At 41.2% G+C, this 13,368-nt stretch overlaps 1 pseudogene; it reads right to left on the bottom strand.

Annotated features, from left to right (window-relative positions):
* Positions 1 to 9,059: 9,059 nt before the first annotated feature.
* LOC112426728 (nucleophosmin pseudogene) lies at positions 9,060 to 9,824 on the bottom strand (annotated as a pseudogene).
* Between the last annotated feature and the right edge of the window lie 3,544 nt (positions 9,825 to 13,368).

Below are 13,368 nucleotides of genomic sequence, written 5' to 3'. Positions count from 1 at the left end.
ATCATGCCATTGCACTCCAGCCTGGACGACAGAGCGAGACTCTGTCTCAAAAAAAAAAAAAAAAAAAAAAAAACCATACTGCTCTGTCCCTCTCGGAACATGAATCTTCCCTCTGCCCTGCGTCTCACGCTGTCCACAGTCCCCACCCATTAGTGACTTAGTAGCCGACTTGGGTGTCAGATCAACTGTGGTGGTAGCACAGTGCTTGTGTTTAAGTAACCCTCATTTTACTTAATAATGGCCCCAAAGAACAAGAGTAGTGATGCTGGCAATTCAGACATGCCAAAGAGAAGGCAAATATATGCCAAAGAGAAGTTGTTAATCTCTTACTGTACCTCATTTATAAATTAAACTTTATCATATGTATGTATACATGGGTGAAAAAACACAGTGTATACAGAGCTCAGTCCTATCCTTGGTTTCAGGCATCCACTGAGGTCCTAACTTAAACCTCCTTGGATAAGGGGGGATGATTGTAATCTGATTTCCTCAGTATTAAAGTAACACTTTAATTTCTCTCTCTCTCTTTCTTTTTTTCTTTCTTTCTTTCTTTCTTTCTCTCTTTCTTTTTCTTTCCTTCCCTCCCTCCCTTCCTTCCTTTCTCTTTCCTTTCTTTTCCTTTCTCTTTCTTTCTTTCTCTTTCTTTCTTTCTTTTCTTTTCTTTCTTTCTTTCTTTCTCCTTTCTTTCCTTTCTTTCTTTTTTCTTTTCTTTCTTTCTTTCTCTTTCTTTTCTTTCTTCTTTTTGTTTTCTTGAGACAGGGTCTTCCTCTGTCGCCCAGGCTGGAGTGCAGTGGTGCAATCTCAGCTCACTGCAACCTCCACCTCCCAGGTTCAAGCGATTCTCCTGCCTCAGCCTCCCAAGCAGCTGGGATTACAGGCACGTGCCACTACGCCAGGCTAATTTTATATTTTTAGTAGAGACGGGGTTTTGCCATGTTGGCCAGGCTGGTTTCAAACTCCTGATCTCAAGTGATCCACCTGCCTCGGCCTTCCAAAGTGCCGGGATTACAGGCGTGAGCTACCGATCCCAGCCATGTATGTGTTCTTTATATAATAAAAATATTGACCTGTTGTCACATTTTGACCAAATATTTTTCTCCACCCATTGTCTGTAGTTTATTCATATTTTAATAATCAGAAGTTACCATTTTTTTGTAATTAAATCTGGCAATCTCCTTCATAGTTTTTTCATTGTTTTTAAGTTTCTTTGTTCATTTAATAACTTTTCAATTCTATATATGCTCTTTAATCCATCTGGAAGCGATTTTGGTGTGTGGTATGTAAAGTATTTATTGAAAAAACTTATAATTTTAGTAAAACCAATGGTGGAAGGCCAAACGCTCCTTGCAAACAGGAAACATGTTTTATTCACTCTTGGGTTTCCCTGACTTTCCCAAGCAGAAGAATCACTAAAGGCAGCTTTTGTTTCCTCAGGCTCCAGCAGCCTAAGCTGCATTCAGGAAACATGGGTCTCCACTCCCTCCATCTGCTCTTTCTGCTGGAAGACACTAAGCACCTGTCCCCTTGCTGGTGTCATGACATCTCCCAGGGGTTGCTGGTCTCTTGTCCCTTGTAGACATCTTCACCCATGAGCTTCTGTAGAAGCACGGAAACGGCTACCTTTCCGGGGACTGCCCAGCCTTGAGCCAGCAGCGCCCCCTGGCGCCTTTTTCATTTTAATTGTTCACACAATGCTCCACTCTCTCCACTGGTCGCTTTTCCTGGAAGGCACCTCAAAAGATCTGCTTCAGTGGTTGGGGTAGTTTAGGCTAATTTGCTCTGACATTGCTCTTAGGGTAAATTTCTTCTTCATTTGAACAGCTCCTCCTCAGTTAAGGAGAAGCCATTATTTCTTGGTTGCCTTTTTCTTTTTTAGATATGGAGAGGCAGAGGGATTGTGGTTGGAGGCCGACTATTAGCCCCAATTTTTTTTTTTTTTTTTTGAGACAGGGTTTCGCTCTTTCGCCCAGGCTGGAGTACAGTGGCCTGATCTCGGTTCATGGCACCCTCCACCTCCTGGGATCAAGCGATTCTCCTACTTTAACCTCCCAAGTAACTGGGATTACAGGCATGTGCCACCACGCCCGGCTAATTTTTGTCTTTTTGATAAAGACGGGATTTCACCATGTTGCTCAGGCTGGTCTTGAACTCCTCACCTCAACTGATCTGCTCCCCTTGGCCTGCTGGGATTACAGGTGTGAGCCACCGCGTCCCTCCCAGGAAGTCTTTGAAGCTTTGTACAAATAAAATCCCAATGAGGATTTCCTGCTGTTCATACTAATGCCTGAACTTGTGAGTTAGAACTACAGGTCTTTGCCGGGTGCGGTGGCTTACGCCTGTAATCTCAGCAGTTTGGGAGGCTGAGGCTGGCGGATCATCTGAGGTCACGAGTTCGAGACCAGTCTGGTCAACATGGAGAAACGCTGTCTCAAGTAAAATATAAAAATTAGCTGGGCATGGTGGCAGTCCCAGGTACTTGGGAGGCTGAGGCAGGAGACTCAATTGAACCCGGGAGGCGGAGGTTGGAGTGTGGCGAGATCGCGCCATTGCACTCCAGCCTGGGCGACAGTGAGAGATTCTGTCTGAAAAAGAAAAAGTGGCTGGAGAAAAGAGGAGCTGCACTTCCTCTTAAACATCAGGTGCAGAGTCGTCCTCCAGTTTGTCCATCTCTGGCGACTTTTCTTTTTGAGACAGAATTTTTGTCACTAAGGAGGAATCTATAAAAGAAGATGGGGGAGAGTTCAAATAAATGAAACCTAGAAGTAGTCCTCAAATCTAATTAAAGCCAACACTGGAAATTAGTCCTGTTAGAAAAGAGAAAAACAAATTGTTGAATGTGTCTGCATTATTTTCTCTCCTACCACCCTGGCAGAGGTACTGAGTACCAGAATGGCCAAAACATAGTGGCAAGAGAGCCAGCAGGGAAAATCCTGAACAATCCACTAATTGCATACTCAAGCCTACATTCAGTTGACTTTATTCAGAAACAGAATTGTCCTAGCTATGGGTTTATCCTAGCTCAAGTTAAAAGAGCAGGAAATTATGAAATAATTATGGAAAGATATACTTCAGTAGACACTTAATAATAGACCATCTACCATAGTAGACTAGCATGACCCTTGTCACAACATTCACTTGAATATGAGAGAAGGCAGGTTATTTTTCTTTCTTTTTAAACAATTTATTCTTCAGATTGTTTTGTGGCAGAATTAAAATTTCTTAAGGCCTTAAAGTAAAGATTACTCAACGTTGGACAAATGTTTGCTCAGACTGACTGTACAATATGTTCTAATATGGTTCACCATTTCTGAAAGTGGGAAAATCTACTTCCAGTTCTTCAGTCAGGGAAATTCTGTAACTTGACCCCTCTGTGAGGGGATGTGCTTCTGGCATTGGTTGCCATTATTCTGTCAAGTTTTTTTTTTTTTCCCTTCTGTTTAAATTTCTCCTGGCTGCACTCTATTATTCCATAGACCTTTAGGTTTTCCCTCTTTGTAATTTGATGCCCTATTCAGCAGTATTCAGGAAGCTGTCTTGCTTTAGTTTAGTCCTTCTCAACTGCTCTGCTTTCCTTAGCTGAATGTGTGGCTTGTTTCATCTTTTCAGTTTTCCCCTTTCATGGGAGCTTGTATTAGTTCAATGTTCTTTATAAGGAAAGTATACATTTCACGTGAGTTGATTCACATATATCAAGGTAATAAAAAAAGTAAGGTATTTGATACTGTTTGCTTTAAAAAACATACCCATACATACATTTTCCTCTTTTAATTCTTTAACTTTAGTTTTAATTTTCATCAGTTGTCCGTGAATATCAGTTAAAGAGTCAAATAGCTACACTCCAATTATTGCATAGAAAAGCTGACCTCTAGGGTGCCACACCAGTTCTTAGAGTCTCCCAACCACGCTAAACTCCTTTGTGCTGTTGGTTTTGTTACTTAACTTCATCCCTCTAAATATAGCATGCTTATATGACTACTTCATCATTATTATTATTACTATTATTATAGTTTTCGGCATTATCTATTGACATTCCTCTTTGGAAAATGAGGATTTACTTTTTTTCCACTCCTATCCCCAGTACATCTGGTCACAATTCCCCTCCATCTTTCCATCATAGTTAAGTTATAACTTTGATTAGATCAATATATGATGTTACAGTATTACATCTATGTAAAGCCTTTTGGGATTGTTCCATTCCTTAGGCAATGTTTGCTTTCCTTTTGTTGCCCAACTTCTTGTTTCTCCTAAAGTTAATAAACTTTTTGTTTCATTTGCTTTGTTTTCTCTATACTCATCATTAAGTTAACCCCCAACTTGCCTCAAGTTCTGGAAATGTTCTTTCAGTCCACTCAAACACAGGGATTCATTAGTTTTATCTTCAGTCTTTGGACCTGCTCTAATCTGTACTGGTGCACAACTGACAGCTCATGGTCTTTATTTGCCATCATCTTTGGGGATTCCTTTTGTTTCTTTATTGAGTCCTGTTTATTGCCCGGTTCCTGTTTTCTTCTTTCTTGAATTATGTTCTTGCTTTGGTGGAATGAACCCCCTCAAGTAACTTCCTGGAAAAGGGTACACAGATATAAATTTTTGAGACCTGACATGTCTGAAAAGGTCTTTAGTCAACTTGCATATACAATCAATAGTTTGTCTGGGTATAGAATTCTAAGTTGAAAGTGATTTTTGCTAAGGATTTTGGAAGCAATGCTCTCCACTGTCTTTTAGTGTTCTTATCTTTTGTATGTGACTTGTTTTTGCTTTTAAATTCTGGAAACTTTTAGGACTTTGCTATTGTCTCCACTATTTCAAACTTTCATGATTATATAGTTTCTCATAGTCTGTTTTCATTCGTTGTTTGGGCAATCAGTACATCCTTTCAAACGGAAAACATTTGTTTCTTAAATGGTTCTTTAATAGTTTTCTTCTGTTTTTCATATTTTCTCTCCTGGAACTTCTGTTAGTTAGATGTTGGACTTCTCAGATTGATCCTCCAATTGTCTTGTTTTTGCTATTTTCAATCTTTTACTTTTCCTCTACTTTCTGAGATATTTCCTTACCTTTATGTATCATTTTTTCTAACGAATTATTTACTTATATTATAATGTTAACTTCCAAGAGCTCTTTACTATTTCCTAGCTTTAAAAAAATACTATGTTTGTTTCACAGAGTCAACATTCCTTTTACATATCTCCAAGGATGGTTAAGATTTAAAAAATTTTCCTCTTTAATATTAAAGCCTTTACTCAGAAATAAATTAGGCTGGTTGCTTCAATTTAAGAGTAAGGTGGGCTGGGCACGGTGACTCATGCCTGTAATCCCAGCACTTTGGGAGGCCGAGGCAGGCAGATCACAAGGTTAGGAGTTTGAGACCAGACTGGCCAAAATGGTGAAACCCTGTCTCTACTAAAAATACAAAAATTACCCGGGCATGGTGGCAGCACCTGTAAACTCAGCTACTCAGGCGGCTGAGACAGGAGAATCATTTGAATCCAGGAGGCGGAGGTCGCAGTGAGCCAAGATCACACCATTGCACTTCAGCCTGGGCGACAGGGCGAGACTCCATCAGACACACACACACACATACACACACACACACACACACACACACACACACAAAGTAAGGCATTAAAAGCTGATTGCTAACTCTGCACATGTGGACGGACCTTTAAGAATGAAAGCTTCACTGTCAGTTATTCTACTGTTTTACTGGGGAGTATCCATCATCAGTATCTTTATGTCTATTTTCTTGGACTATTCATGTTTTCCTGCCTGGAGGGTGTTAGCTTGGTTGCCAGATCCTGTGAATTTAAACTTAAATAAGTATCTATAAAAATCTTAAGTTCAATTTAGTATTGTATGATCTCTTCAATACTAGACTGTAATATCAAATCTTGGGTCTATGTATGTTTTTGCTTTTCCCCAGTGTTCCTGGCATGATGCTAAGGATATAGTGGGTGATGAAATATATACTTGCTGAATATGGGAATAAGATTAATTTTATGATCAGATTTTTTTTTTTTTTTTTTTTTTTTTTTGAGATGGAGTCTCGCTCTGTCACCTAGGCTGGTGTGCAATGGCACGATCTTGGCTTACTGCAACCTCCACTTCCTGGGTTCCAGTGATTCTCCTGCCTCAGCCTCCTGAGTATCTGGGATTACAGGCACCACCACCACGCCTGGCTAATTTTCGTATTTTTAGTAGAGATGGGGTTTCACCATGTTGGTCAGGTGGTCTCGAACTCCTGACCTCGTGATCTGCCTCCCTTGGCCTCCCGAAGAGGCTGTAATCACTGCTGGGATTACAGGCGTGACCCACCGCACCTAGCCATGATCAGATTTATGTGAAGGAAAGGAATAAGTATACACTTAACTATTTCCTTTTCAGCATGGGGCACTGACATAGTTTGGGTATTTGTCCCCACACAAATCTTATGTTAAAATGTAATCACCAATGTTGGAGGTAAGGCGTGGTAGGAGGTGTTTGGATCACGGATCCCTCATGAATGGTTTGGACCATCGTCTTGGTGATAAGTGAGCTGTTGCTCTGAGTTCACACAAGAGCTGTTCATTTAAAAGTGTGTGGCACCTCCTCCACACTCTCTCACTTGCTTCTGCTTTCACCGCGTGAAGGGCCTGCTCTCTCTTCTGCCATGATTGTAAGCTTCCGGAGGCCTCCCTAGAAGCTGAACACATGCCTGCACCGTGCTTCCTGTAAAGCCTGCAGAGCCGTGAGCCAGCCAGACCTCTTTTCTTATAAATTACCCGGTCTCAGGCATTTATTTATAGTAATGCAAGAATGGCCTAATTCAGGCACCACATTATATTTCTCATGTAACTTCTTTTTCTCAATTACACTATTCTAATATTTGTACCAAGTAATGCCTTAGACACTAATTTTCTTTTTTTAATGGAATAGATAAAATAAGTTGTTTAAATATTTAAAATAATGAAAGTGAAAGTAGGGTATTTCCTGCCACCATCACTATCCCAGATGGCGAAGTGTAACGATTAAGGACATAGGTTCTGTCCTGTCATTTGGCTACGTGACCCTCCGCCAAGTTACTTACTCTTTCTGGGTATCAATCTCCTAATCTTTAAGTAAATAATCATAGTAAATAGGTTAGTTGTGAGATTTTAGTCTATGTAAAACACTTTACAGTTTTTGGATTATAATACTCTCAATAAATTTTAGCTATGACAATAACAAAAAGATGAGTTTTTCTGAGCCGTGAGGACAGTAATTACAAGAGTGATGGGTGTTATGAAGGAGAAGTGTAGTGTGACGGGAACATTTACCAGAGGGGCATAACTTAAACGGGTGCATTTTAGTCTTTTTCCTTCATGGCCCTGTCGGCCGCTCTCTGCCTTTTTTTTTTTTTTTTTAAACAGAGTCTTGCTCTGTCACCCAGGCTGGAGTGCAGTGGTATGATCTTGGCTCACTACAACCTCTGCCTCCCAGGTTCAAGCAATTCTCCTGCCTCAGTCTCCCGAGTAGCTGGGACTACAGGTGCCTGCCACCATGTCTGCTAATTTTTGTATTTTTAGTAGAGATGGGGTTTCACTATGTTGGCCAGGCTGGTCTTGAATTCCTGACCTCAGGTGATCCAACCGCCTCAGTCTCCCAAAGTGCTGAGATTACAGGCGTGAGCCACCATGCCCGGCCTGCTGCCCTCTACTTTCAACTTTAGAAAGTGGCTGGAGAAAAGTGAATTCCTGGCACAATTAAAAGCATGTTTACCATGATTCAGTTAGCTTGAGAAAACTGGATGAAAGGGAGGGCAAGTAGTGTGACACACAAGAGCAAGGAACAGTTAGGGAAGTGGATTAAAGGCGCTTTAAGGCAGGCTTGTGCAGATTGAGGCTTAACTTTACGTTTCAATATTTGTTACTATTACATTCTATTCTTTTTGAGCAAGCAATACTTTGACATAAAATCAAATATAAATGGTATGCAGTGAAAACTCTCATTCCTATCCTTGCTCTATCTGTCTCTTTTTCTTACTACAGATAATGACTTTTATTTTTTATTTTTCCTTTCTGGAGTTATGCAAGTACAAAAATTAGGAATACCTGTCTTTATTCCCCCTCTTTCCTTCACAAAAGGAAGCATATTGTAACATACTCAGTTGCATTCATTATCATCTTACATCTTGCTTTTAATTTAAAAATATATTATGCAGCTTTATCAGTAACACTACAAGGCTTCTTTTTTATTTCTTCTCATGTACATGGTGTTTTATGATATGGATGTATCACCATCTAACCAGTTCTTATTAATGGAGACTTGACCTGCTCTCATTTTGCTCTTACCAAAATGCTGCAATGAATAAACTTGTTCATATGTCTATATAAATAAATCTCCAGAAGTAGGATTATTGGATCACAGGGTAAATAATTTTGTAATTTTTTTTAATTCATTCAAATATTTATTGAGCAGCTAAGGAGATGCAAAGGTGGTTTAAAACATGGTCAGAGGTCTGGGCGCGGTGGCTCATGCCTGTAATCCCAGCACTTTGGGAGGCCAAGGTGGGTGGATCACAAGGTCAGGAGATCGAGACCATCCTGGCTAACAGGGTGAAACCCCGTCTCTACTAAAATACAAAAAACTAGCCAGGCGTGCAGGCGGGCACCTATAGTCCCAGCTACTTGGGAGGCTGAGGCAGGAGAATAGTGTGAACCCAGGAGGCAGAGCTTGCAGTGAGCCAAGATCCTGCCACTGCACTCCAGCCTGGGAGACAGCGAGACTACGTCTCAAAAACAAAAAAACAAAACAAACAAACAAACAAAAAACATGGTCAGAAGTGAGGCAAATATGCAAGTAATAGAAAGCAAAGGGCAAGGTTCACCAAATCACAGTAGTCAGAAGAAAGTGCTTTAGGGAACTGAGAGTGAGATTGTTTCCAACCTGAAGAGGCGTGGGCAGCAAATCAGAAAAGTGGACTGGGATTAAAATAGAAGACTTCTGTCTGGATTGTTGACACTGAGTATGGACTATATTTGTCTCTCCTTTTCCTTTCTCCCCATCTTTGGGCTTAATTTACCAGTAGTGCCCAGGACTGTTCAATGCACTTTTTCTATACTTGCTTCCATTTTTGCTCTGATGTCTTCTACAGAACTAGGTCCTTTTGGTGTTTTAGGAGTTTTTTCCTGTTTTTTTTGAAGGATTCTTGTCCTTTTGATCTTGGTGTTGATGATGGTTTTGAGTCTGCTCCATTCTGATTTGACTTTTGTCCTTTTTTGGCTGGAGTATCACATATAGATTGCTTCACTGGTGCTTTTTCTTCAGATTCCTCATCATCAAAATCATCATCTTCTTCATCATCATCATCTTCATCATCATCATCTTCATCAGCAGCAAGTTTTACTTTTTTCTGTGGAATCTTCCTACCACCTCCAGTAGCAGACTGCTTTCCAGATATACTTAATAGTTTCACATCCTCCTCCTCTTCATCTTCTGACTCTGCATCTTCTACCACAGCTACTAAGTGCTGTCCACTAATATACACTGGCCCTGAACCACACTTCAACCGTAAGACCACTGGGTGTGTTATTTCAAAGCTCCAAGGGAAACTGTTGGCTATACAGACATTTTCAAAGTTGCCAGTGTTACTTTGGACTACCTTCGTAATTCATTGCCTCTGCTTCAATAATTTGCAATTCATCCTTTGCACCAGGCCCTAAACTGACCGTTCTTAAAGATAACTGGTGCTCATTTTCATCATTATCCACCTTAAAGTGATCATCTTTGTCAGCCTTTAGTTCACAACTGAAAAGATAGTTCTGGGGCCTCAGGGGACTCATGTCCCTGTCCATCAAATCTTCCATCAGGTGGCGGCACACACTTAGGTGGAAGAGAAGGTGGACGGAGATCAATGACCACGGCTCAAGAGAACAGCCGTGCAGTACAGAATCATACCAGCGATTTTGTAATTTTAACAGATGTTCCCAGATTATTTTCCCTAAAGTTTGTACTTCCACCAGCAATATCCAAGAGTGCCTGGGCATTTCTCCATGTTCCTCATGCTTCACCAATTATATTTATCAAATGTTTGGATTTTGGCCATAATGGAAAATGGTATGGAAAGGTAGTTTTAATTAGCAATTTTCATATATTTAAGAATCACTCATATTTCTATGTCTGTCAACTAATCATTCATCTGTTGATCTTTTCCTTGTCAAATTCCAGAAACTCTTTTTACACTAGAGGGATTCACCCTTTGCTGTAATATGAGGTACAAATCCTCTCCTCCAGTTTGTTATTTCTCGTTAATCTTTATTTATATTGTTAATTTTCTTTCTATGAAGACACGTTCCTTGTTTTTGTAGTTGAAAGCATCAATTGTTTTATTTATGGCTTTAGGAAGACTTTTCTACTATGATGTTATAAAGGAATTTACTGTTCTCTTCTGGTACTTCTTATGACTTCATTTTTGACACTGAAGTCTTTGAGGCATTGAGAACCTATCCTAATTGACATAGTTTGAATCTATGTCCCCACCCAAATCTCATGTTCAATTGTAATCCCCAGAGTTGGGGCGGGGTCTGGTGGGAGGTGATTGAATCACAAGGGTGGATCCTCTGTGAATGGTTTAGCACCATCCTCTCGGTGCTGTTCTTATGACAGTAAGTGAGCGAGCTATCATGAGATCTGGTTGTTTAAAAGTATGTAACCCGCCCCCCAACCCAGTCTCTTCCTTGCTCTTGCTCTACCCATGTAAGATATCCCTGCTTCCCCTTCGCCTCTACCATAACTGTATGTTTCCTGAGGCCTCTCCAGAAGCTGAGTAGTTGCCAGCATCATGCTTCCTGTACAGCCCGAAGAACTGTAAGCCAATTAAACCTTTTCTTTTTAAACCACCCAGTCTCAGGTATTTCTTTATAGCAATGTGAGAATAGACTAATACACTAATAAGTGATGTGAGGTCTAGATCTAATTTTGGTAGTTGGTCACACAAGTTTCCCAGAATAATTTGATTAAACAGTCCATCTTTTTTGGCCAGGTACAGTGGCTCGTGCCTGTAATCCCAGCACTTTGGGAAGCTGAGGCAGGAGGATCTCAAGCTCAGGAGTTTGAGACGACCCTGGGCAACACGGCTAAACCCTGTCTCTACAGAAAATATAAAAATTAGCCAGGCATGGTGGCGTGTGCCTGTAGTCCCAGCTACTTGGGATGCTGAGGTGGGAGAATCACTTGAACCCAGGAGACAGAGGTTGCACAGAGCTGAGATTGTGCCAGTGCACTCCAGCCTAGGCAACAGAGGTAGACCCTGTCTCCAAAAAAAAAGAAGAAAAAAAAGACAGTCCATCTTTTCTCCACTGACTCAAGACACCATCTTTATTGTAGACAGAATTCCCATATGTGCTTGTGACTGACTTCTTGGACTTCTACTCTGTTTATTTTTATTTTTATTTTTATTTTGAGACAGAACCTCACTCTGCCACCAAGGCTGGAGTGCAGTGGCACGATCTTGGCTCACTGCAACCTCTGCCTCCCAGATTCAAGCAATTCTCATGCCTCAGCCTCCTGAGTAGTTGGGATTACAGGGGCCCGCCACCATTCCTGTATTGTATTTTTAGTATAGACGGGGTTTCATCATGTTGGCCAGGCTGGTCTCAAACTCCTGGCCTCAAGTAATCTGCCCACCACAGTCTCCCAGAGTGCTGGGATAACAGAGGTGAGTCACCATGGTCAACCTATTCTCTTTAAATGGTCTGTCTATTCATATATCATGCCACAATATTTTTATTATCTAGGTTTTATAGAACATATTAATATCTGATAGAGCTAGTGCTCACTCATTGCTTGTCTCTTTCTGAACTTTCCTGATCTTTTTAAACAAATAAATTATTTAATATAAATTTTATGGCTAGGAGCGGTGGCTCACACTGGTAATCCCAGCACTTTGGGAGGCCGAGGTGGGTGATCAGTTGAGGTCAGGAGTTTGAGACCAGCCTGGCCAACGTGATGAAACACCATCTCCACTAAAAATACAAAAATGAGCTGGGTGTGATAATGCGGACCTGTAATCCCAGCTACTCAGGAGGCTGACACAGGAGAATCACTTGAACCTGGGAGGCAGAGGTTGCAGTGAGCTGAGATCGCACCACTGCACTCCAGCCTGGGTGACAGAGTGAGACCCTGTCTCAAAAAAAAAAAAAAAAAAAAAAAAAAAAAAAATTGCAGTCAACTTGTCTCATTTCCAAATTAAACACATCAGTTTTATATTTACATATAAATACTGGCTTAGATTAATTTATATATAAAATTGGAATTGTTTTAAATATACGTTAACTCAGGGTGAATAGTCATCTCTATGGTGAATCTTTATTCAAGTATAGAGCAGGCTTTTCATTTCTTTGAGGCCTCTTACGTACCTTTCTAGTATTTTTAAGTTTTTGCCCTAAAGATTTTGCACATTTTTACTAAACTTTACCTAGGTGTTTGTATTCTTTTAGTTTGAAATCGTTTCAAACTTACAGAAAAGTTGCAAGGTTATTGCAAAGATCTCCCAAATTCTCCTTGTCAGGCCTCTGAGCCCAAGCCAAGCCACCATATCCCCTGTGACCTGCACGAATACATCCAGAGGGCCTGAAGCAAGTGAAGAATCACAGAAGAAGTGAAAATGGCCTGTTCTGATGACATTCCACCATTGTGATTTGTTCCCGCCTCACCTTAACTGAGCGATTAGACCTTGTGAAATTCCTTCTCCTGGCTCAGAAGTTTCCCCACTGAGCACCTTGTGAACTTCGCCCCTGCCTGTAAGAGAAAAACCCCCTTTGACTGTAGTTTTCCACTACCCACCCAAATCCTATAAAATAGCCCCACCCCATCTCCCTTCACTGACTCTCTTTTCAGACTCAGCCCGCCTGCACCCAGGTGCAGACTGGTTGCAAATAAACAGCCCTGTTGCTCGCACAAAGCCTGTTTGGTGGTCTCTTCACACAGACACGCATGACATGTGGTGCCGAAGACCCGGGTCGGAGGGACTCCTTCGGGAGACCAGTCCCCTGTCCTCACCCTCACTCAGTGAAGAGATCCACCTACGACCTCGGGCCTCAGACCAACCAGCTCAAGGAACATCTCACCAATTTCAAATCGGGTAAGCGGTCTTTTCACTTTCTTCTCCAGTCTCTCTTGCTACCCTTCAGTCTCCCTCTCTCGCTACCCTGCAATTTCCCTGTCCTTCCAATTCCAGTTATTTTTCCTCTCTAGGAGAGACAGAGGAGATACATTTTATCCGTGGACCCAAAACTCTGGAGCCAGTCACAGACTGGGGAAGACAGTCTTCCCTTGGTGTTTAATCACTGCGGGGATGCCTGCCTGATTATTCACCCACATTCCACTGATGTCTGATCACCGCAGAGATGC

The sequence above is a fragment of the Macaca nemestrina genome, chromosome 8 (genome assembly GCF_043159975.1).
Source record: "Macaca nemestrina isolate mMacNem1 chromosome 8, mMacNem.hap1, whole genome shotgun sequence".
NCBI classification, from domain to species: domain Eukaryota; kingdom Metazoa; phylum Chordata; class Mammalia; order Primates; family Cercopithecidae; genus Macaca; species Macaca nemestrina.
This window is presented reverse-complemented; position numbering and strand designations above follow the sequence as displayed.